The 21,897-nt window shown below is 45.9% G+C and overlaps 1 protein-coding gene across 8 annotated transcripts in view; it reads right to left on the bottom strand.

Annotated features, from left to right (window-relative positions):
- The window catches only part of ADCK1 (aarF domain containing kinase 1), an 81,864-nt gene that overhangs the window by 26,605 nt on the left and 33,362 nt on the right, over positions 1-21,897 (bottom strand). The window lies entirely within an intron of this gene.

The following is a 21,897-nucleotide window of genomic DNA, read 5'->3' as shown; positions in this document are numbered from 1 at the left end:
AGGCTCAGCCCTTTCATCCTTCCTCTGTCCCCTGCCTGAGCCTTCTCACTGCTTGGCCTCCCAGTGAAGCCTGCCAAGCACAGAAGTGCCCTGGAGATACTCTGCTTATGGAAACCTGTGGCAGAGCCCCAGCAGCGCATTTCATCTAGGACACAGAATGGCCAGGCAGCATGTGAGGGACCCCTCCAGGCTGTCCTAAAAATGGGTTGGAGCAATTATGGTCAGCATCCTTGGTTGTTACTGGATGCAGAAGCCAACAGCTGTCCCTTTGCATGTATTTCTTTTGCAGATATTTAATATCACCCATTATCATGCCCTGAAACCTGACAGTGCATATTCCCATGCATTACAGCAGCAGCATCTAGCTTACTTGGTGAAAGCCAGTACATGACTGGGAGCAGTGGTAAGCGCTAGATTCAGGGCAGGGGGACAAAAATTGTAGTTTGAACCTGTGACAACTTGGCCTGAAAACATGTTTTATGTGATGGACTTTCTCACACCTCCAATAAAAGTAACCAGTGCAACTCAGCTCAGAAAAAGCACCAGGTGGGGACAGCAAAGCACTTTCCAGGCAGAAGAGGAAATTATTAGCAGCTCTTGCTGTGAAACTGAGGACTATACTATAAGAAAAACTGCAGATGAAGAAGTAGATTTACCAGGGGGATGTCCAGGAAGCAAAAACCTAGACAGACATGGGTGAAGCAACAGCAGATGGGCAAAGGCCTGTCTACCCTGCATAGTACAGCACCCTGCTAGAGACCGTCAGTGCAGCACTGGGCAGCTTGGGCCCTGGAAACACTATTACCATGGTAGCGTGATATCAGCCTGGCTGACTAGCCAGGCCCCTGCCCACAGATAATTAGCTCAGAGGGAGTGCCAACACAGTTATGTGGCTTCAGGCATGGAGCTAGTTCATGTAATGCTAGCTGAGAGTTTCTGTCCTGCTCTGTAGAGCAAGCTGGAGACAAGCTCTGAGGTATCCAGAAGTCAGCAAAAGGAACCTGTCCCACCCTTCCCGCAGGCTGGACTGATTCTGGGTAAGTAGTTGAGAAGCCTGTAATTTATGCAGTAACAAAAAAGAGAGAATGTCAGTGCATTTTTATAACCTGCTTTTTGAAAGGTAATTAAAGACGAGAGTTGCAGTGAGCTAGTAATTAAATATGAATAAAGACTTTCTAAGCAAAGTCTTCATGCAAAGCGTTAAACGAATATTCTTTTTGCTGACAAGGAAGAAAAATACTATACAAGGAGCAGACTGTTCCCTCCTGCAGCTGCCAGGGAATGAATCCCCTCCCACACCACCCTACCCCTTCTCTCCCAGCCCCTTCCAACTGGAGCATTTGCAGCAATTAGATTCCAACAGAGACTTGGCTGCCTCCAGTAATTCACTAGGAAGGTGCATTTTATTTATTTAATTAATTCCCTTTGGTCCTGGCGGCAAAATCAATTAAGTAAAACAACTGCATTTAAAAATAACTAGTTACATGTTTTTTTAATTACAGCAGGTCCATAATTCAAACCTATTGACATTTGTGTCTCAAGAGAAAAAAAGTTTTTCTCTCTTCCCCCCCGCCCCCCCCCCCGCCCTTTCTTTTCTCTATCACTTCTGGATTTTGAGATTCTCATTTCAGATTAGTATAAAGAAAGAAGCACCTACAGGATGACAGATGGTTCAGGGGACATGTGTTCAAGACACAGGACTTTTACCTTTATGTGAAGTTCATCTATCAGCTGAAGAGAGGACCTGTTAACGGGAATAGACTTAAGGTGGCCGAGAGCATATTAGGCTACGAGATCCCATAAGGAAGGGAAAAATACTAACAGACAACTTGCCACATGAGGTCAAGCTGAGGCTTTCTTCAAGTCTCTCACTGGCCTACATCCTCATATTGAAGGAATATACCCTTTATAGAGTAGCAGTCAATATTACTAGTGTTAACTGTCATAAGGGTGGTAACATCCTCCAAAGATTAAAGCACAGAACTGAGCATTCACTGGCCTGAATCCAGTGAGGTACGTTTATAGTAAGACCACATATAAATTGGATAAAATTCTATCTGCTCTGGATTCCAAAAGTTTTTAATTGCTTACACGGTCAATCCATCTCCACAAGTACTGAATGCATACAGGGAAAAAAAAAGAAAAAACCTCCACATATTCCCTCTGGCAGGAATAATATATACAATATTCTTGTGTGACTAAGCTTTCTAAAGAAACATCATTTGAAGAAAGCTGTCTCTAGGAGTTCTTTTTGGCAGAAGGATTTCATTTAAGAACTTGCTATTTAGGACATGAAAGACAGGTTAGCAGTCATGTCTTTCAGAGCCAGCCCAGTGGCCTGTTGCAATCCAAAGGGGAATTTCTGTGTACCCACAGGCTGCAGGCGAGGGCAGCAAGGCGAGGGACGGCAACAGGGCCAGAGAATTGATGGCTCCTCCAGGAGCAGAAGGGTAGAGCATCCACAAGGGGGAGGGAGCAGATCACAGCTGGGCCATTACATGAGCAGGTGTGAGGCTGAGATAAAGCAGCAGCACAATTACGGCTGGGCTCCAGGTCCCTCCACTTAGCAAATCACCCTCATTCATTATGAAATTGTCCTTTTGCAGCTCACTGGAGGCAGATAGTGCCTCTGATGCAGGCTGTGTGTCCCAGACAGGCTAAAGCAAGCGAGAGGCTGTATGACATGGAAGCAGAGAAGAGGTAGCCAGGCTTCCACACTGCCAGTCGGACAGCGGGGTCCTTCCCAAGGAAAGGCAGCTGCACCCATTTCATGCAGGCAGGGAGTTCTTGGAGCAGGCTGCAGGCTCTTACTGCTCACAAGCTCCCTGCTAATAAGCATCCTTAACAAAAACTCTAACCATCATTTCCAGGATGGATAATTAGCAAAGGTCTGGGACAGTCTCAGAGCCCACCTGACATGGTACTTAAGGAACTCTCAAGCTTCTTTCAGGCCACAGCTGGTCTCAAAGGGCCTTATCAAACTGGCTGTTACCATCTGTAATCCTGGCAGGAGATGAAACAAGCATAGTTTCCAGACACATTTAATAAAGGTTTAAAAGAGAGGAAAATGAACTTTAGGGCTGCTCTTTCAAAGGAGCAAGACAGCCAGCTGCAGGTTTACAGCTGTACAGGTGAGTGGTGTCCCTGCATCCAGTGGTTTCCCTCACTAGCCTTCTGCACAACCAGCTCCCCATCGGGCACGTGTTCAACCAGCAAATGAATGCATCACTGTACTTCACTGGATGGAAACACAGCCCTGACTTTAATTCTAAAGAATGAAGCTCATTTAATTTTAAATATGCAAAATCTTTTCATGATTGTTGGTATTAGTATTCACACCTCGGGGAGCTGATATAAAAGCTCTTACAGGATCTACCTACTTAGACACTTATTAGTATGTATTTGTGCTGAGGTTGCACCTAGAGACCATCATTAAGCCCAGAGTGCTATTGGTGTGAGGTGCACAGCAACTGTGGGCCCTGCACAAACCCACGCTTTCCAGGAGTCTCCAGTTGTCACCTACAGGCCTCCTCATGTGCTGAAGTGTCTTCCTAAAGCACACACTGCTCTGCCCAAGATCTGCAGCACACACCAGCTGATGCCATAATCCTGAGCATCAGAATGCCTCAGCGTTTTTTGTGAATCCTGTCCTTAAACACTTAGGAAATTACTGGAAGTCAGTTGGATTTAAGCTCCCAAATCCCGAGTCCTCTCTGAAAGTATTACCTTACACAACCTGTCCAGCATGTTCTGAGCAGTCTTTGACAGAGCTGGGATTTGACCCTGACATCCCAAGTTTCAGCCTTATCTCCAAACCATAAACATTAAATGTGCATGTTTTGCTAGATAATTTCTTTTGAAGAATACTGCCTCTTATTCCCAACCTTTGCAGCAAATGTTCAAATACTACCGCCTGGTTTCAACCTGCCCACTCCAGAAAGAGGTATGTTACCTTCCCTCTCCAGAAAGGCTGCTGACAAGGTACACTGGAGCAGAAGCTTAAGTCATGGAGCCCCTTCCTGGTCCAGCACTACATAACATCATCCCAAGTGGGATGTGGTAGCTCTGCTCTGCCATGGTGACCACAGCAGATGAATGGTGGCCACGTGTCAGCAGCCTGTTCAGGACAAATTTAGGGTGCAGTGGGATGCAGGATCACTAACAGAAGGTGTCTCAACAGCCCAGCCCCGTGAAGCTGGCAGGCTGAACCCCTTCCAACATCGTGCACCAGACCCCTCTCTGTGGTGTAGCCAGAATGAGGCCACTATGGGGTCTAAGTAACAGTATTTTGCATCACAAGTCCTATCCAGGTTTCCAGCAGAGTCCAGGACAGTTTTGAGAATTCTGGTTTTCCACAACCACTTACAAAGAACCTTTCCTCAACTCTGCCAGAGCTGAACCAGTCCAGTACAGGTGGTGTCACTGAGGAGACTTTCAAATGCTCAGCATTTCCCAGGGGAAGTGAGTCCTTCACCAAAGCATTTCAAACTGCCTTCGAATATTTCCCAGGACTTCAAAGGACTCTTCAGCCTGGAAAGAGAGACAATGGGGAGGGAATGTCACAGAGCTCTATAAAATCACTTCTGCCACGGAGAATGGGATTGGGAATGCTCGTTCACTCCACAGAAGAACTCAGGAGCCGCAAATTGCCGACTAGCACACAAGATTACCAGACAGCAGAATTAAAACAAGCAAAAAGAAGTAATTTTTCCCCACACCAATTAAGCTGTGGAACTCATTGCCACAGGATGTTATGAACACCAGAAGTCCAGGTGGGCAAGTAAGTCAGTGAAGAAAATCCATCACAAATTATTAAAAAACACCAAAATCTCTGGCCCAGGAAACCTCTAACCTTCAGATTATTGGAAGTGGGAAGATCATACCAGGTAAAGCTTAACTGTATGCCTGTCATGCTTTTATAGCCTTTATCTCTTACTCAACACTGGCTACAGTTGGAAGCAGAGTGTTGGGCTTCACCTTTTGGTCTGATCTGTAGAGTCATCCTTATGTTCTTCAGAAGCTCTTCCCACCAGACTGATCAGTCTCGATAACAGCAGGATGGACAATGGAGGAATTGCTTCACCTGCTCCTAGCCTGGGACTCAGTTGCTGTTTGACAGCCTAGAAAGTCACTGATAGACCCTGTAAGTTTCTGAGAGTGCAAAGGGTATGGGGGAAGCACAGTTGGAAGTGGCCCAGTCTCCAGGGTAAAGCTGAGCTCTGGTAACAGTGCAACTTCATGAAATGTCTTGTCATGTAACTTTCAGACAATAAAGTTGCTTCTGTTACCAAAAGTATGGCAAATATGCCTGAACTGAGTGTAAATATGCCCATGTCAGCGGACTTCACCAGAATCTGGCACATCTGGGGAACATGCATCAGGAGCTGAGACCATCTCAGACAGAGGCCATCACCAGATACTACACTGTGCTCCACAGATTCACCAATCACAGCCGCTCAAAATAATTCACAAAAAGGGGCCTAACAGGGATGATGCTATTCTCTTATCACCAAAAAGCAATGCAAACTGAAACATTCAAAACCTCAACCACAATTTCACAGCAGATCTCCTCTTCTGATCACAGCATACTGTAATTGCTCCCAAGTCCTGCACTTTGTATTTCAAGATACCAATCTATGAGATGTCCTGCTATTTCAGAAGGGGCTGACTAGGCAACACAGGATTAACTTGAACTTCTTGCCTCCAGGATACTCATCACAGGCCATGATACAACAGAGCTCCATTAACAACAGTATTGTGTTGTGATGGCCAGGAGCAGCTTGCAGTATCCTAGCATTTTGATGCCATGCAGCAGCACAGGAAGATGCACATGGCAAAGCTGATATAAATACATTCAAGACAAAGGGAATCATACAGTTGGGAGACAGGTCCACGGTGGAAGCTGACAGCAAGAAAGTGCTTAAGGTAAGTAAATTTTGCACATCTCCTTGTGCTATAACTCTCCAAGCTGAAATTCCCTTGACGAGGTGACTCGATTCATCTGGTTTTTCCATTCCTGATAGAGACAGCACTGAACAGTTCCCTCTTAATCATGGCTCCATGGATGGCAATTTGCTAACGTGAGCTCAGTCTACAGGAGCTTTCTAAGATTTACACGGGGATCATGCTGTCTGCAGTCTCCCAGCTGAGACAGTGTGAGGCACTGTGATAACAGCATTCGTGAGCTTGCTGGAAAACAGACCAACACAATACCACCCTGGGAAGAGAGCAGGTTTCCCAGGGAAGGTTTGGGGGCTTCAGCTGCCATCTTACACTGCCTTGTACAATGTCCCCTCTATTTCATGTGGCAGAATAGTTGAAGAGTTACTCAGTTCTATATCTGATACAGCATTTCTAGGGCTTGTGGCTCCCAGAACTTTTGGAATTCACTTTATTGACACTAGGACCCTATTGCTCTGAAAGTCTGAATGCCTTTCTTGGACTAGGTTTAAGGGATGTGAACCTCATCTTAGGCTAGTCGTCTTCTCAAGTACATACACGTCTGTCCATGGCAGCAAGGACTCACTGATCCCTGCAAGTCTGCAAGACCAGAGCTCTAGGCATGAGAAAATGTTACCTTGGACTAGAGCGATCTACTTCCCAGACAGCATATGAGGGTTTTTTTTTCCATTGTCCCAGCCTTTCTATCCTCTCTATGAAAACAAAATGTCACAGTGTTTCTCTGAGAATTATTAAGACAGCAAAAACTGAGATTAGATTTATCACAGCAGACAGTGGATTATGAAGAATAATTCATCAAACGTCAGAACAAACAGCCCACAATTTATAGGCGGCTTTGTTGAGCCAGTGAAATCTGATTGGACTTCTCCCCACCTAATGAATGTCAAGCCTAATTGATGGTTCCTAAATGCATCTGTCAAGAACATGTATTTATTAACTCAGTATTTTTAATAATATTGTAGATATATACAGAATAGCGGTTTTCTTCTGAATGGATTCCCTGGTGTTCGTATTATATATACATGTAAGTGTGCATGTATATAAAGATATACGCTACATCCAAACGAATACAGATAAAAGGTATGTGTGTATTCTGATGCACTGAAACAATTATATATGGCTTATTACACAAGATCCCTGCATCTTTCAGTGCACAGGATGGAAAGCAATGTGGTCCATTTCAAGGGGAGATGTGCGTTAAGGTGCCTGCCTAGAATTTGGAAGAGCTGAGCTCTAACACTGGCTCTCCCTGATATCCCCTGTGATGATGGGCCACACCATGTCACAGAGCTCATGCATGGATGAGCAGGATTAGGGCTGTTCAGTCAGCTATAAATCTGCCCTTATCTGATTTCTCAGGACCAAATTCGTAACTTTAATATCTTTTTTAAAACCTATATGTATAATACACGTACAGCAGTTATTACACACCCAGCCACAGACATATAACTTCATCTGTCAATGCATTTGCTCCTGGCATGCTGATCACTGCTAACTTGGTTAATCACTGCTAATGTTGCACTGCAATAGCACAAACCCAGGACTGTCCATCAACCATCAGCCTTTCTTCTGGGAAAGGGCTGCAAGCCAGCTGGGATATGAAGTTCATCTTTTCCTGTTATTTCTACCTGGTGCCACTTTGGTACTCTGCAGCCTACTGCCAGCTATATCACTGAGAATCTTCTCTGGGATCCTGCCAACAGCATTTCCCAGTCACAAAGCCATGAATGTTACAGAAAATGAACTCTGCAGAAGGAAGAGTCCTTGGTCCCATAATCCAGAGACCAAAGTTGGCTCATTCATTCACTGCCTGATACCTAGGATCCTGGCTATTCCCTGTTCTGCTCACCTACCATCTTCCTTCTGCAGTCTCTTCAGGCTAGAAAAGCAGTGGGAAAGCCCACATGAAGCCACCCTTGCTTTCACTTCATCCATTCACTGAGCTGTACCACAATAGTATCAGTCTACTTGCTATAGTATCTTTAACTGCTACAGAGCCATACTTTGAGGAAAAGCGCCTTTTATTCCATCCTTGATGACTCCTGCTTAATAGTCTGTGCTCAGACACACACAGTAGCTTCATTTATTTTCCTGAGTAAAGTCAGATCCTTAAGACAAGGCAGAACTGTCTGAGAATATCACTCATCCTGGATCGAAACCAATCTCAGTGGTGACAGCTAGAACAGGCAGTAACAGCAAGGAGCAGACAGAGCTGATGCACATCTCCTGAGACCATACCTGTGAGGTGGACCTCATCTCCCATCTCTATAAAAGGTAAGCCACTTACCCATGGCTCCCACAAACAAACAATATTCAGTCCAATAAAAGCAAGGATTGTCATTGCCTGATTGGAATCTAACTGGCTCAGGAACATCCTCCTGGCACAAGGAGATGAATGTTTTTCATCAATTAAGCTACTGGGTGTCCTACTACTTTCCAGAGACAGAGGATGTTAACATTAACAGACTAGCTCAGCACCCTGAGAATGAATGCTTTCAACAGTTGGAATTCCACAGGCTTTCCACCAGCATCACCACAGCCTCTTCCATTCTTAGCTTCATTGAGCTGTTCTTTGTCCAGGTGCTGATTTTGCAAAGCACTCTGAAAGCAGAGAGACTGCACATTAGACTTCTGACATAAGGCAGATACCAAGCTGGATAGTAGGAAAGCAGAGTCCAGACATTACCTGCAGGGCTAGCAAAACATCCTCGGTAGCACAAGCGCATATGGCAAACCAGAGAGTGGAAACAGCAAAACTGGGATGTCTCAGAACAAGTCTCTAACCCATCCACCAATGCGGACATTACCGCTGGTCAAAGTACTGCATTTCAGACAATGCAGAGAGCTTTTCCCCATGCCCGTAATCCCGTGCTCAGAATTAAATTCCAAGAAGCTCTTTCTTTCCAAAATGTCCATTACCAAAGGAAAGATTCTGCTGTTGGAAGTTGCATCATAATTTTAAGCTGCAAGTCCAATTGACTCCCCTATAGAGAAGCTGGAAGGTGGAAGAACCTTGCACCACTGAAATCACCGATTTCCCCAGGATCCCCTGAGTGATAACAAAGTACCAGTACCTCTAACCCTGATATGGCCACTGGGAAAATACTCATTTCCTGTTTCCAGATGCAGTTAACCAGCGCAATGACCTGGCTTGTTTAGCATCCCACTTCTTTCTGCCTCAGAATAAACATCTTGCGCAGCTAGTTGCCTTCCCGCCATCCTAAACCACTTCCACAACCCAGTCTGTCTGTGACTGGCCTCCAACAGCAGCCAGTGTTTCCAGAGCCAGAGAGTCAAGCCAGAGTCCACCAGCAACTACACTTGTGTGGAGAGAGAAGGTGGAAAATGATAATCTCTCAAAGTGCACACTAAATAGTGTCACTGTGCACTCTATTTTGCATGATATAAGCATCTTATAGTTGATGTAAAATGCAGAGTAAAGCTGAGGCATGTATATTTTTTTATATATATATTCCTGTTCACCTCCTTCCATTCCATCATGCTGAAAAAGAAAGTAGTGACTTATGAGATACTTATTTCCACCAATAGTACAGGCTATGGGGCAGATGCTGCAAGGTGCCCCATGCTCCCTGCCCTCCCCTTGCACATACAAATACTTCCCTTGGTCTTAATTTGCTCTTTCATCTTGAGCTGTCTGCCACTTGAACAATGCTCATTAAAACCACTCTTTGCTTTCTGTCTTTTTGGAGAAATATTACCTCACCTGCATTTCTCCTGTCTGTGAGGATGGAGCCACACTTGTCAATCGTTCAGACAGATTAGAATCACAGTCCTTCCAGAACACACAACTTCTCTACTCCCAGTCATTTTTTGTGTTTTAATTGAAAGCACTCTCTCTTTCTTTCTCTTTTTCCCCCTGCTAATAAAGGAGGCTCTCACTTGTTATACCAGTGTGCAGTGAGAGCAGGGCAGAAGGCAACTCTCTGCTGCCAGTAAACGTCCTTCTGCATCCCATCTGCCCAAAGGGACTCTTATTCCATGGTTCAGCAGAAGCAGTAGTAGCCCCTTTCTACTAAGACCTTTGAGGCTTACCGTGTTCTCTGCAGTTCTTCAGCTCCCAAGCAATAGAGCTGAGAGTGCCAACGTAGCAGGAACACCCCTGTAGTTCCTACGGAAGGGAACAGTTTCCTCAGCCTCTGCTCTTCTACTGGCTCTGTTAGCGTGCCTGAGCAGCTTCATTATCCCTTTCCCAGCTTCCTGGAGATGTTCCACAAAGCTCTGCTCGAAGACCCTACTCCCACCACTGCATCTGGCTAATAACTCACATAAAATTCCCACCTCCTTTCTGGTGACTTGTAGTTCTATCTCTATACTCCAGATCAGCCTGCTTCTAGCCAAACTACAATTTCAGCCTCCCTCTCAGACATCTTCTTTCAGAAAGTCATCTCTCTGTTCACATTCAACAAAGCTAAAGCACAGTTCCTAATCTCCTCACTCAAACCATCCCTCCTCCTTTCTCATCACAACAGACAATGTCACCGACTTTCTGTGAAGCATGCCTGCAGCCTTGGCCTTGTCATCAACACTGACTTCCCTCTAGTTCTCATTTCCAGGCCAGATCTGAATCTAGTACTAGACATTGAGTACTAATGCTCACAAATGACAGGTGACAACAATCCAACTGTTCTCCCCCTGTCCCCTCCACAGTTTCCATTTCTCTTGAGCCATGCACACCTGGGGGTCCTCAATATACTCAGAACCCCTTGATCGAATTCCCAGACATATTCCCAAATGACATATCAGCGCATTTGGAAAGAATCATCAAATCATAGAATAGCCCAGGTTGGAAGGGACCTCAAAAGATCATCTGGTCCAGAAAGGAAGCCTAGATGAGATTATCACATCTTAAAAACCTCCAGTGATGGGGACTCTACCACGTCCTTAGGGAGATTGTTCCTGTGATTGATAGTTCTCAATGTAAAAAAAGTCTTTCTTACATCAAGATGAAACCTCTCCCAAAATGCCACAGAGAAGAAGAAATGCCACAGAGACACGGCCACTTAGCACATTAAGCAAGAAGGTATGATTTAAGCAAGTACCCAGAAGCAAATGAATTTCCAAGACCATTTTGACTCCAGGCATAAACACATCCCTGCCATGCACTGGCTAAAACCTGAGTAGGAAAGGGTCAACAGACCCACAACAAACAGTCTCCACTCAGTTACAGCCAGGCAGAAGGAGGCTCTGTGAGATGCCCCAAGGGCCCTGTCAGCAGTAAGCCTGCACAACAGCAACAGTCCTGTGAGAAATAACCAGCTGCCAGAGCCTGAGGATATATAGGAACCTTCAGGAGCACACATCACCTGTGCCTCATCTCAAATGCCTCTGAATCAGCTCTGAAAGCCTGGGGGCTTTGAGAAGAGTATGAGAGAAGGGGTGGTCAGGGAGAAATGTTTATGGGCTGATTTATGTGACTATACAGAGAGTGATGAGGGGATGTCTGGGGGTATACGTTTGGAAGAGGTAGGCTACAAGCATCTGATCAGCAAGCAAAGCTGCGCCAGGGCTTGCTCAGAGAATTAAGGAGGAGCCATGGGGCAGTGCATTTGTGTGCACAGTTTGTGTGGGGAATGGTAGGCAAAATCCTCCATCCACAGAGAGGCAAGAGAAGAACAGGGTCAGGACAGGTGTTTGGGTGTGTGCAGAGGCAGGGTGTGCAGGGGGAGAGGAGGGCTACGTTGCAGGGCACATATCTAGCAGGACAGCACTGCATATATGTGAGTATAGGTTACACTGACAGACACTTCTACTCCAGCTCCTACAACAGAGAGAGGGAGGCATACTCCTGTGAGTACTATGTGGAACGCTTTTATCTGTCTTCTCAGAAAGGGATGAGGCGAAAGTGTTTCTAGGCCTGGGACAAAGAGCAGGAATGACAGAAGCAGCATTGCACAATCCAGCAGCCTGTCACCAGGGTGGACAGAGGCACAGTACAATGAAAACACACTAAGGGCAAAGCCCAGTCCCAGCCAGATTCTGCCCAGCTACGTTCCTTCCTCAGTCTGTGGTCATGATTACATCGATGCAAGCGTAATAAAGTTTTATTGAAGCACAGCATTGCCCCAGAGTAATAGGACAGGGAAGTAGGAGTGAGGATCTGAGGTGGACATGGAAGTACATGTAGCCTGGCAGATGTGGGCAGCTCTGCCTGAATTGAATTTGTATCAAGGAAGGGATATAATGAGGTCACTACTTTAGAAGAAAGATGCTAAAAAAGTAGTAAAGCCTTAAGATGTAAAGCTTATAAACCAGTTACTGGTGGTGACTGTGCATTGATGAGATATTGACAGGCCAGTCAAAGCAAGAGTCACAGCTGTACAGCAGTCCACACCACAGAGAACAAGGTGCAGGGACTGAAGTCAAGGTAGAATAACTCACAAAGAGATCTGGATGAGACCCTGGAGTTTTTATCCTTTGCAGTCTACTCTCAGAAAAAATGTACAGAGATCCAGAAGAGTCGTTCAAGAGAGACAACTGCACGGTAAATTAAATCCACGACTGACTCTGCCAACAGCATCACTGGCACCATGCTGGGGAAGGGGTTCCATGCATCCCCTAATGACCAGTCATATAAACCCTGGAGCCCAGAGCTCTCTGCACTGATCCAGAGAGGAAAGTCCTGTGCTAAGCCAGCCACATCATTTCCTGTTTCCTTCTTGTCAATCTCTCCTCTGAATATCAACCTCTCCTTTCTTCTCCAGACCATATTTCTCCTACTTCTCACATCTCTGTTCTGATCCATCTGCTCCTTCTACAGTTTATTTATTATCTGCCTCTTCCTCCTCTTTCTCACCGTTTCTTTTCCTTGCCCCCAGATCTTCTTGTTGGGCTGCCAGGTCCCTGGTTCAGTGGTGTAACTCAGCTGATTTACTCTCCTTAAAACAGTGTCTGCTCTCATGTAAATCACCCTCCAAAGCCAGCCTGTGAAATGGGCTTGTTCACTAAACTCTATGAATAGGAAAGTAGGCACAGCTGGCCTATTCATAATCAACATAAAAAATAGATTAGCACTTTACAGATTAAACATTATCGTTTCAACAGTTAACATAAATCAACTACACTTACAGGCCTAGCATTGCTGCTGCCACTGCAGGGTGACAAGCGTTGCAAAGGGAATGGCTGCCAGTCCAGAGTGCAGTGGGAAACAGCTCGTTTGTCTTCCACCTTGAATGTAAGTTCTCCTCTGGCACCCCCAGGGTGTACTGCTAGAGGTTGTTACAAGGAGAAAAGTGGGCTAAGGAAACAAAAGGTAGGGGGTTAATTTTGATTAATTCATATGCATTTCTGAGCAATCCAGCAACCCACTATTCTAGAGCCAGAATCCAATTGCCCTACTTCCTTCCCTAGGGCCCACGCAGCTCAAAAACAGATGAAACAAGAGAGTCAGCCTCTGGAATAGGAACAGGACAGGGAGCCTCTAAACACTGACTGGTATCTAGCTCTGTTTCCTACAGTTCAAAATTGGGCTCCTGTGGATGAGGTAAAGCAGTTTGGTGGATTCTACCTAATGTAAACAGGGGTACCCATCTCAGAAAACACCTCATCATAACCCAGGGAGTCACCTCACCAAAGAAGAGCCAAGGATTGAGATCCACTCCAGACATGCCCCGTGGAGAGCAAATCCAGGAGAAAGTAGCCCCAAACCTGCTACCTGTCAGGCTGCATGTCCTCCTTCATTGAGTACAAGACACTCAGTCACTGGAGATGCTCAACTCAACACACTGTGTGCTATGGTGTGCACTCAAAGGAGAGATAAGACCCACAGAACCAGTACAGTCCATACCCATCCCTTCCTCCCTGCTCACTCACTGAGAACCACTCAGTGTCTCAAATGTTTAGATTGGAGCAGCCAACCTGTATTCCCTGAGCTGGTCCTGATAATTGCAAAGGATTGACAAAGGCCTTTGACAGGATATCCCATTAAGAACCAGCCTCACAGCTCTTTCAAATAAAAGGAAAATAAAGGAGAAGTAAAAAGTTAGGTTACAGTCCAAAAGACAGTCTGGGACAGGAGGCTTGGGATTAGAGGTTTTCTTGGCAGCCAGGGCAAAAGCACTAGCAGTTCACAAAGGACAAGGCAGCAAAAGTTACATGGAAAGACTTCTTTAGTATAACCTCTCTTAACAAGCCCTGGTAATTTTAATTGCTCTAGCCTCCTTCTAGTCTTTCTTGATAAATGGGAATAACAGTTAATAGACCTGAACCAAACAGTTACATCCAATAAGGTGTTTGGCAAAATTAGCTTTGCTCTTCACTCACAACCGATACCATCTCAGTTTCGTTCATTACCTGAAATGAGCCAACTAGTGTATATTTTCTACTAATCATTTGAAATTTGGAAGGGCTGATGCTGAACAACCTCTTCCAAGAACTTGCCAATTTGAGATGGAGTGGTTATGTGAGCTTTGTAAGAGAGAAACTCGTGGGTTTGCTTCAGCTGAGCTCTCCTGGCAAAAGCAATAGGTCATGTGAGTTTATTGCTTCAGTTGTCACAGACAGCTTCACAGGTTTGGCTCTGAACCATGCATCCAGTAAAACCAAAGCACTGCAAAGCTTACAGAAAATAAGTGCAAAATGTGCTTAATGTTCACAAACATAACTTGATTTCCAAAGGGAACATGAGAAAACTTCCTCTCCCTCAGGCTGGCCTGCCTACTAGGGACTAACACACTTTGCTCACTAATGGTGGAAAGACCTCTGAGACCCCTTAGATCCCAATTTTTGCTTCAATTCTCAAAACACGAGAGAATGTTGAATGTGAGGCTTCCCATGAGGAGAATTTCCAACGTTCTCACCCATAGCAGCTTTTTCACAGGGAAGAAAACCTGCAGGCAAGGTTGAAGTGCTTTCTGTAGTTCAGCATCCTTCCATAGAATCAGGAGCTGTCTGTCAGACAGATCCCAGAAGTGTCATAAAACAGATCGTATTAGATCACTGTACGTTTTAAAAAAACACAAAAATGCTATGTGTTTATTCTGCACATTAGGAAAATGCAGATATGCCAAGGTTGGCCTCTGTAACTCCATACTTAATCTTATGTCATTTGTTTCATCCACAAATAACCTATTGCCAAAAATCGCAGACTCACTGCATCATGTTTTCAGGCTCCCAATGGGTCAAGAGCCAAGTAACTGGGCAGACATAAAATTCAGAAAGAAAACAGAAGATGCTAACCAGGCAAAATAAAGTAGGATAGTAAAAGATCAGTGGGCAGGCAGATGACAGGATTCCCTGCTCCCTCAGAGAAAAATCAGGCATAATAAACCCAGCCTGTATCTAGATCTGAGCATCAAGTAAGAATATTTCTGAGTGTATCAGCAGCAGGCTTTGAAACAGAAGCCAGTTCCTCCACATGGCAGCTCAGTGTTTCTGCCCCTGCCCAGATCCTGCTGTGTCATAAATGCATAGAGATTGCTGAGCAAATGAGACACATGTCATGATTTGAAAAAAGAAAGTCTCCATATGCAAGAAGGCCACATAAGGACTATTAATCCCAGTTACAGATAGTGATTTCCAGTGATTGTTTGGAACTGGAAGGGTTACCCATGTGCTGAGAGGTGGTTTCTGCCAATGCTAGAGCACTGCTGTGCAGCACATCCACCTCCGCAGGATGTGGACACTGAGCACAGCCCGACACAGCTGTGGGTGCATTGCCAGCCAAAATTCATTCACATCACAGCAACACTTCAGGTGTCATCAAAACTCTGAGAAAACCGTACTGAACAGAGCTTACCATCTGCACCCAAGACACTGTGAGCCAACAAATTCCATGCAGCTATGTCATACACTAACCCCCAGGCACCTAAAGAATTTGTAAATTAAAGAAAAAAATGTCACTAAGCATGCATATCAGAACTATTCCTTACCAGGCCATTCCCTATTGCAATTTCTGATCTCAAATCCTTCACTTCCTTGCAGAAGGCCCTCCAAAAAATCCTTCAGAAAATCCACTGTCTAACCTCCTGTATTGTAAATCTTATTAACTTGAAGGAAGCCAAAGGAGATTATCCTCTAATCTATTCACAAAACCTTCCCTCTCTTAGGCAATCGGGCTCTGAGCACCCAGGAAGAGGCTGCCATGAACAGGACTCAGACAGAGTCTCCCAGGAGCTGTGAGCAGAGAGAAAACCCATGGAAGGAGGGAGCACCCTGTCCCAAATCTTCCCTGGCAGTAAGGACATCAGGTTGTCCTTGGTGTGACACTAAGGGTCAGTAACACTGGAGCTTGCAAACAGAGTGAGCAAGGACACAAGGAACAAAGCAAGGTGGACCACCTGAGCCACACTAAGCTCCCTGTTTGCTTTCCCTGTCTGCCCTTGGCAGTGGAGCAGCGGTTCTGAGCAGCTACTGCCTGCACGAGGGCTCGGTGTAGAGGCAGCCACACTGAGATCTGCCAGTGACTGGGGCCTCTTACCAGAGGCAAGGCAGGGAGAGCATGGCAGAGGCTGCAGCAGCAGCGGGACCTGCACAGGCAGCCACTCCTGCTTTTCAGCTGAGTAATGCGGGCCCATTTGTTCTGGGTGACATTAATGCTATTCGCCATCCATCTCAGACTCTTTAAATTACCTTTTTATGGCCAAAATCCTTTTCATAATTGATAAAAATCTCTTTTTTATATCCCAAGTTATTGAAAAAAAAAAGTGAAGTTTTTTTATTCCTCATTATAGTTTTAATACAAATGTGTTTTTTATTGACGGCTGCTTGGAAACCCTGACGGGCCTACTGAGAGGCTCAGAGGGGTGGGAGAAGGGCCAAATCTTCCCATCCCACTTCCCAGCCCCTCACACTGTCAGATTAATGGTCATCACAGCCCAGCCTCCACTCTGGTGGGTAATGAAGGGTGGGTAAAGTCATGCAGGAAGAGGAGATTTCCTGCAACGGACGTAACACCCCTAGCAGGCAGAAGAGGCTCCTGCTGACCTAACCTAGTTACCCTGTGTCTGTTAGTGATGTACGTGAAGACCAACTTCACAGAACAACTTGGCACAGTGTTGCTGGAGCGGGCCACTTAAGGACAGAACCAAAGCCACAAGCTACAGGCAACCCGGGTGTTCAGCAGAGCCATTCAGCATCAGTCCCAAGCTACAACGAAAACACCCATGTGCTGACTGTGCCACATGTCAGTGTTTTTGGGCAGAACACTCATCCACAAGGCTGTGCAACACCAGAGGAAGCAAACACGTGTCCTGGCACCCTGGATGGGCTAGCTAACACTGCCAGCCTAGGAAGATGCTTCCTGGGGCCATAACAGGATCTGCAGAATCATGACCTGAAGATCTTGTGATCTAGCAGGGTAAATGAATCTTCTCTAGGGCAACATATGGAGCCAGCTACAGAAAGTGGCTCATATTCCCTTGTGAACAACTTGGATGCTGTAGGACATGCAGTGTAATACTCAACAGTCTATTGAAGGTCTAGCTGCTCTCTCCCACAGGGCTGAGCACTGCTTCAATAGTTCTGCAAATCAGAAGTAAGCATATGTCTTGCCAGAGCTTACATACTAATCAACAGTTCCAGAAGGAAGGGACTCAGTTTGCCCTCTCTGTCACTGGCACAGCAAAGGCTGCCACGCTGTACCAGGAATGCGTACAGAAATAGGAGTAAAAAGAGAAGTCTCTTCTACTCCCTCTGTCTTGTCTTATATTCTAACAGTTCGAGGGCAGAGAAGTCTCTTGCTGTGGGAATTAGCTGTGGTCTCATCCTAAATCTTTCCCATGGCAGGTTCAGACGGGCATACAATTTTTGTCTCAACCTGTCAAATGGCCACATGGCATTGCTGCACATCATTGGAGTGACCATGCTCCCAGGTGTATATAGGTACACTTCAACAGTGGATGAATAACGCTCATGTACCCAACCTAGAAAACACTGTGGGAACCTTGGAAGCAATTTAAAGTAAAGGGACAAAGGGGAGGATCCTTCTTAGCCACGGTTTTGCTGCAGGGACAATGACTTCTCAGACAAGGGGTATCTGTTTCTTACCACACAGCACTGATGCCATGCCAGGTACAGCAGAGAGAATCCAAGGACAGCAAAGCCCTTTAACCTAAGGCTGGGTCCCTCCAAACAGCACTGTGAAAATGCATCCTGCTTCAGAAACCACAGCACAGGAGGTTCCTCTACCACACATGCTTTGCTTACAAATCACAGTCAAACCATTGACATATCCTGTCCTGCTCAATCAGCGAGCTCCATTACTGCATGGCTGCAGGAGGCTTCTTGCAAATGGCAAAATAGTCCTTGAAAAACAGGTAAAAGCCACAATTAACTGTGGATGAAAAGGATGGTCTCCTTGGAGGTGCTGGCTAATCAAGCAATTAGAAACTACTTCCCATTACCTGCACTCCCCACAAAGCAGAGCTAGAATGACATCCTTCCAGATGATTGTCCTTCCATTTACTTAAGCCCTTTACATGATTTGGCTTCAGCAGAGACAAGCCTTGACCTCTGGGCTCTCCCCAGCCCTTTCTCCCAGATTTGAACAAAGCAAGCTCTGGAACCAACACATTCAATCACTGATCTGTTCTCCCTGTGGAGCCTGTTTTGCCTCTCAGCCTTCCTGGAGCACAGCGAACTCACCAGCAATGGTATAAGTATGTCTGTAGATGCGGATACGTGGCGTCAGGATTTCTTGGGATCCCTCACTTAGTAGCATCTGAGACTGCCCAGCTTCAGCAATTTCCACTCATCTCTGCAACAGCTTCAACAACTCTTAGCAACAGCCCAGAGATGTGAGGGTAAGTCAAGGGGCAAGAAGGATGGAGACACCCTCACTTTCATGGCAGGCAAGGCCTGCCCTGGGCCCTACACCAGCCCCTCACCCCCCAGGCAAAGACGCAGCCTGGACACAGGGCACCTGGGCAGCCACACCACACAGGCACCCCACCAGGACGGGAAAGACTCTACCTGGGACCACACTGGCCTCATGGGGATGTTAACTTTATCCTCGCTCTAATCACCAACCGCACAACCTTAGACCAGACAGAGGAGCAGGAACCAGAGAACTAGCCTGATGGCAACCTGCCAGAAAGGAACACAGGTGGAGGAACTGGGATATTTCTGAAAGGACAGTGGTGAGAGATGGGGAGGGAGGGATTATCTCCCACCAAGAAAAATTACCTCCAACATGAGTTAAAGCCGGGATAGCATATGGAGTACAAAAACACACTGAGAGGGAAAATAAGTCTTGGGGAAAAGTTCAGAAAGTTGATTACAAAATGCCAGTGTGTGAGGATGGGCTGGAAACTGATGAGCAATGGGCTCTGGAAAATGATGTCTTGCTGTACACAGGAAAGGGATTATGGTGGTGCTGAACAGGTAGAGCTATGCTGTGGCCTACAGGGACATGTAATATGACTGCAAAACAGGAGGTATTTTAGGACTAGAAAGAGGTAAAACTGTGTTGGTGTAGATAGGAGAACACAGCAAAGCGAGGAGATGTCACAGTATCTAAACTCATTATCACTGCACAGTGGCAGAGAAGTGAGACCCACAGAGCCATATCAGGGTCTACACTGGACAGCAGTGGAGCCAGACAACAGAAAGGCACCAAGGATATTTGGAAGAGCAGGCTTGTAAAAGCTGCCAAGTCATTCTGCAGCCACTCAGTCCCATGAGGAAGGATGCTCTGGAATGGCCTTCATCAGAGCAGAGAGAAGCAGATGTACTTTTGAAAGGGGAGAGTTTCACAATTGTCCGGTCAGTCTTAGCAATGAGTGATTAGCTCCTCCGACCACCTCGTCCATGGAAATCACATACAGAAAGACCTAGAAGAAACCTTCCCGACAGACACTGAAGGGCTGTCTGGTGGAACTGGCTTGGCCAAACTCAGAGGTGACCTGGGTTCTGCATCTCAGCTCTGGGACCAAACTGACATAACCTCCCCAGTATCCCTGTATCCCACAGCCACAAGCCAGTCCCTTCCAACAGACCTGCCAGAGGTAGAAAATGCTCCTAATCCCAGTGCTGGCAAAACATTTCTTTCATCATTTCTAGTTTCTAAGCACAACGATTTTGTGTTTTTAAGGTGCAGCCACTCTGAAAGATTTATCTTCCAGAGCCCCTCATCAGTCTTTCTCCCTAAATGTCTGGTGTCCACATTTCACCAGAAGTTGCCTGGCTCTGCTCTGCATGCACTTTGTTGAGTTAGAGAGCTTAGATGAACCAGCTATCTTTCCCTGTGTCATTAATAGCTCTGCAGAGAAAATTACAATTGTGGGCTAGGGAACATACTCGTTCCACTTTAATTTTCCACGCTTGACACCTTTTCACTTTCAGAACCTTGTTCAAGCAAGGAAGATGAAAATAGAGGTAGGAAAGACTCTTTCAATCATATCTCATCATCCATTCTTACGCACACAGCTTTTTCCAACTGCTCCAAGGAATACATCCAGAACAAACCCAACCTGTGGCATCTCCACTGTCTCCCCTTAAGAATCCTACTCTATGGTCTTGCTGGTGATTGTTTCCAGGAGTAATTTTAAAGATTTCTTTGTGAAGCCTCTCCCACTGCTACTACTCATGTTACCCTGAGAATCCCAAACCTCATCTCAACTTCTTGCATACAACACTTACGAGAATGATCACCTCCCATGCATCACTACAGGCTTGGGGAGGTGTGGCTGGAGAGCTGTCTGGAAGAAAAGGATCTGGGGGTTCTAATTGACAAGCAGCTGAACATGAACCAGCAGTGTGCCCAGGTGGCCAAGAAAGCCAACGGCATCCTGGCTTGTATTAGAAATAGTGTGACCAGCAGAAGTAGGGAGGTGACAGTCCCCCTGTACTCTGCACTGGTGAGGCCACACCTTGAGTATTGTGTCCAGTTTTGGGCACCTCAATATGAGAGAGATATTGAGGTGCTGGAGTGAGTGCAGAGGAGGGCAACGAAGCTGGTGAAGGGCCTGGAGAACAAATCCTATGAGGAGCAATTGAAGGAGCTGGGACTGTTCAGTTTGAGGAGGAGAAGGCTAAGGGGAGACCCCATCACTCTCTACAGCTACCTGAAAGGACATTGTAGAGAGGTTGGTGCTGGTCTCTTCTCACAGGTAATTAGTGATAGAACAAGGGGGAATGGCTTTAAACTGCAACAGGGGAGGTTTAGACTGGACATTAGGAAAAAAATTTTCACAGAAAGAGTGGTCAGACAGTAGAATAGGCTGCCCAGGGAGGTGGTGGAGTCACCATCCCTGGAAGTGTTTAAGGGTCATTTGGATGTGATGTTGGGGGATATGGTGAAGGGGAGAACTTTGTAGCATAGGGCTGATGGTTGGACTTGATGATCCCAAGGGCCTTTTCCAACCTGAATGATTCTGTGATTACTTAGCCAGACCACTGTGGCTAAGATGAGAAAGACAGCATCTGCTCACTACTGATTATTTTTATCCCAATGATCCCTGATAGGTACACAGATTCCCCCTAGACTTAAAACAGGGTTTGACAGGGCAACCCACTAGTCAGCATATATGATGCTTCTCCTTCTGTGTCAGATCAGCACACGTGCCATTTGCCTTTAAATCAGTCCATTAGCTCATGCAGCAGAGCTACATGCTGCAGCTTCCAGTCTCCAGCCACAATGCCAGACTAGAATGGGAGACCCCCCCATCAGCAGGGTGTCATGCAAGTCTGCGTAGTGACAACAGAGCCATGTTGAACTACTGTAAACCTACCTCACAAGCCCTCTGACTTTGCTCAAAGATCAGTCCCATTGGCATGGTCTCCATTTATGCCAGTTGTCCCACAAAACCACTCCATTTGTCAAACAGCCAAGCCTCTGATAAGATTCTTAGGTCACATCAGAAAACAGACTATTTCTAACTGATTGAAGATACAATGCTTCTATACACGAAATTGGCTTTTTTGATCTTCATGACCTTTTGCAATCTCTTGCCTAATCTGTCACCTTGTCACATTCCTCCC

Source organism: Strix uralensis, chromosome 4 (genome assembly GCF_047716275.1).
Source record: "Strix uralensis isolate ZFMK-TIS-50842 chromosome 4, bStrUra1, whole genome shotgun sequence".
Taxonomy (NCBI): Eukaryota; Metazoa; Chordata; class Aves; order Strigiformes; family Strigidae; genus Strix; species Strix uralensis.
This window is presented reverse-complemented; position numbering and strand designations above follow the sequence as displayed.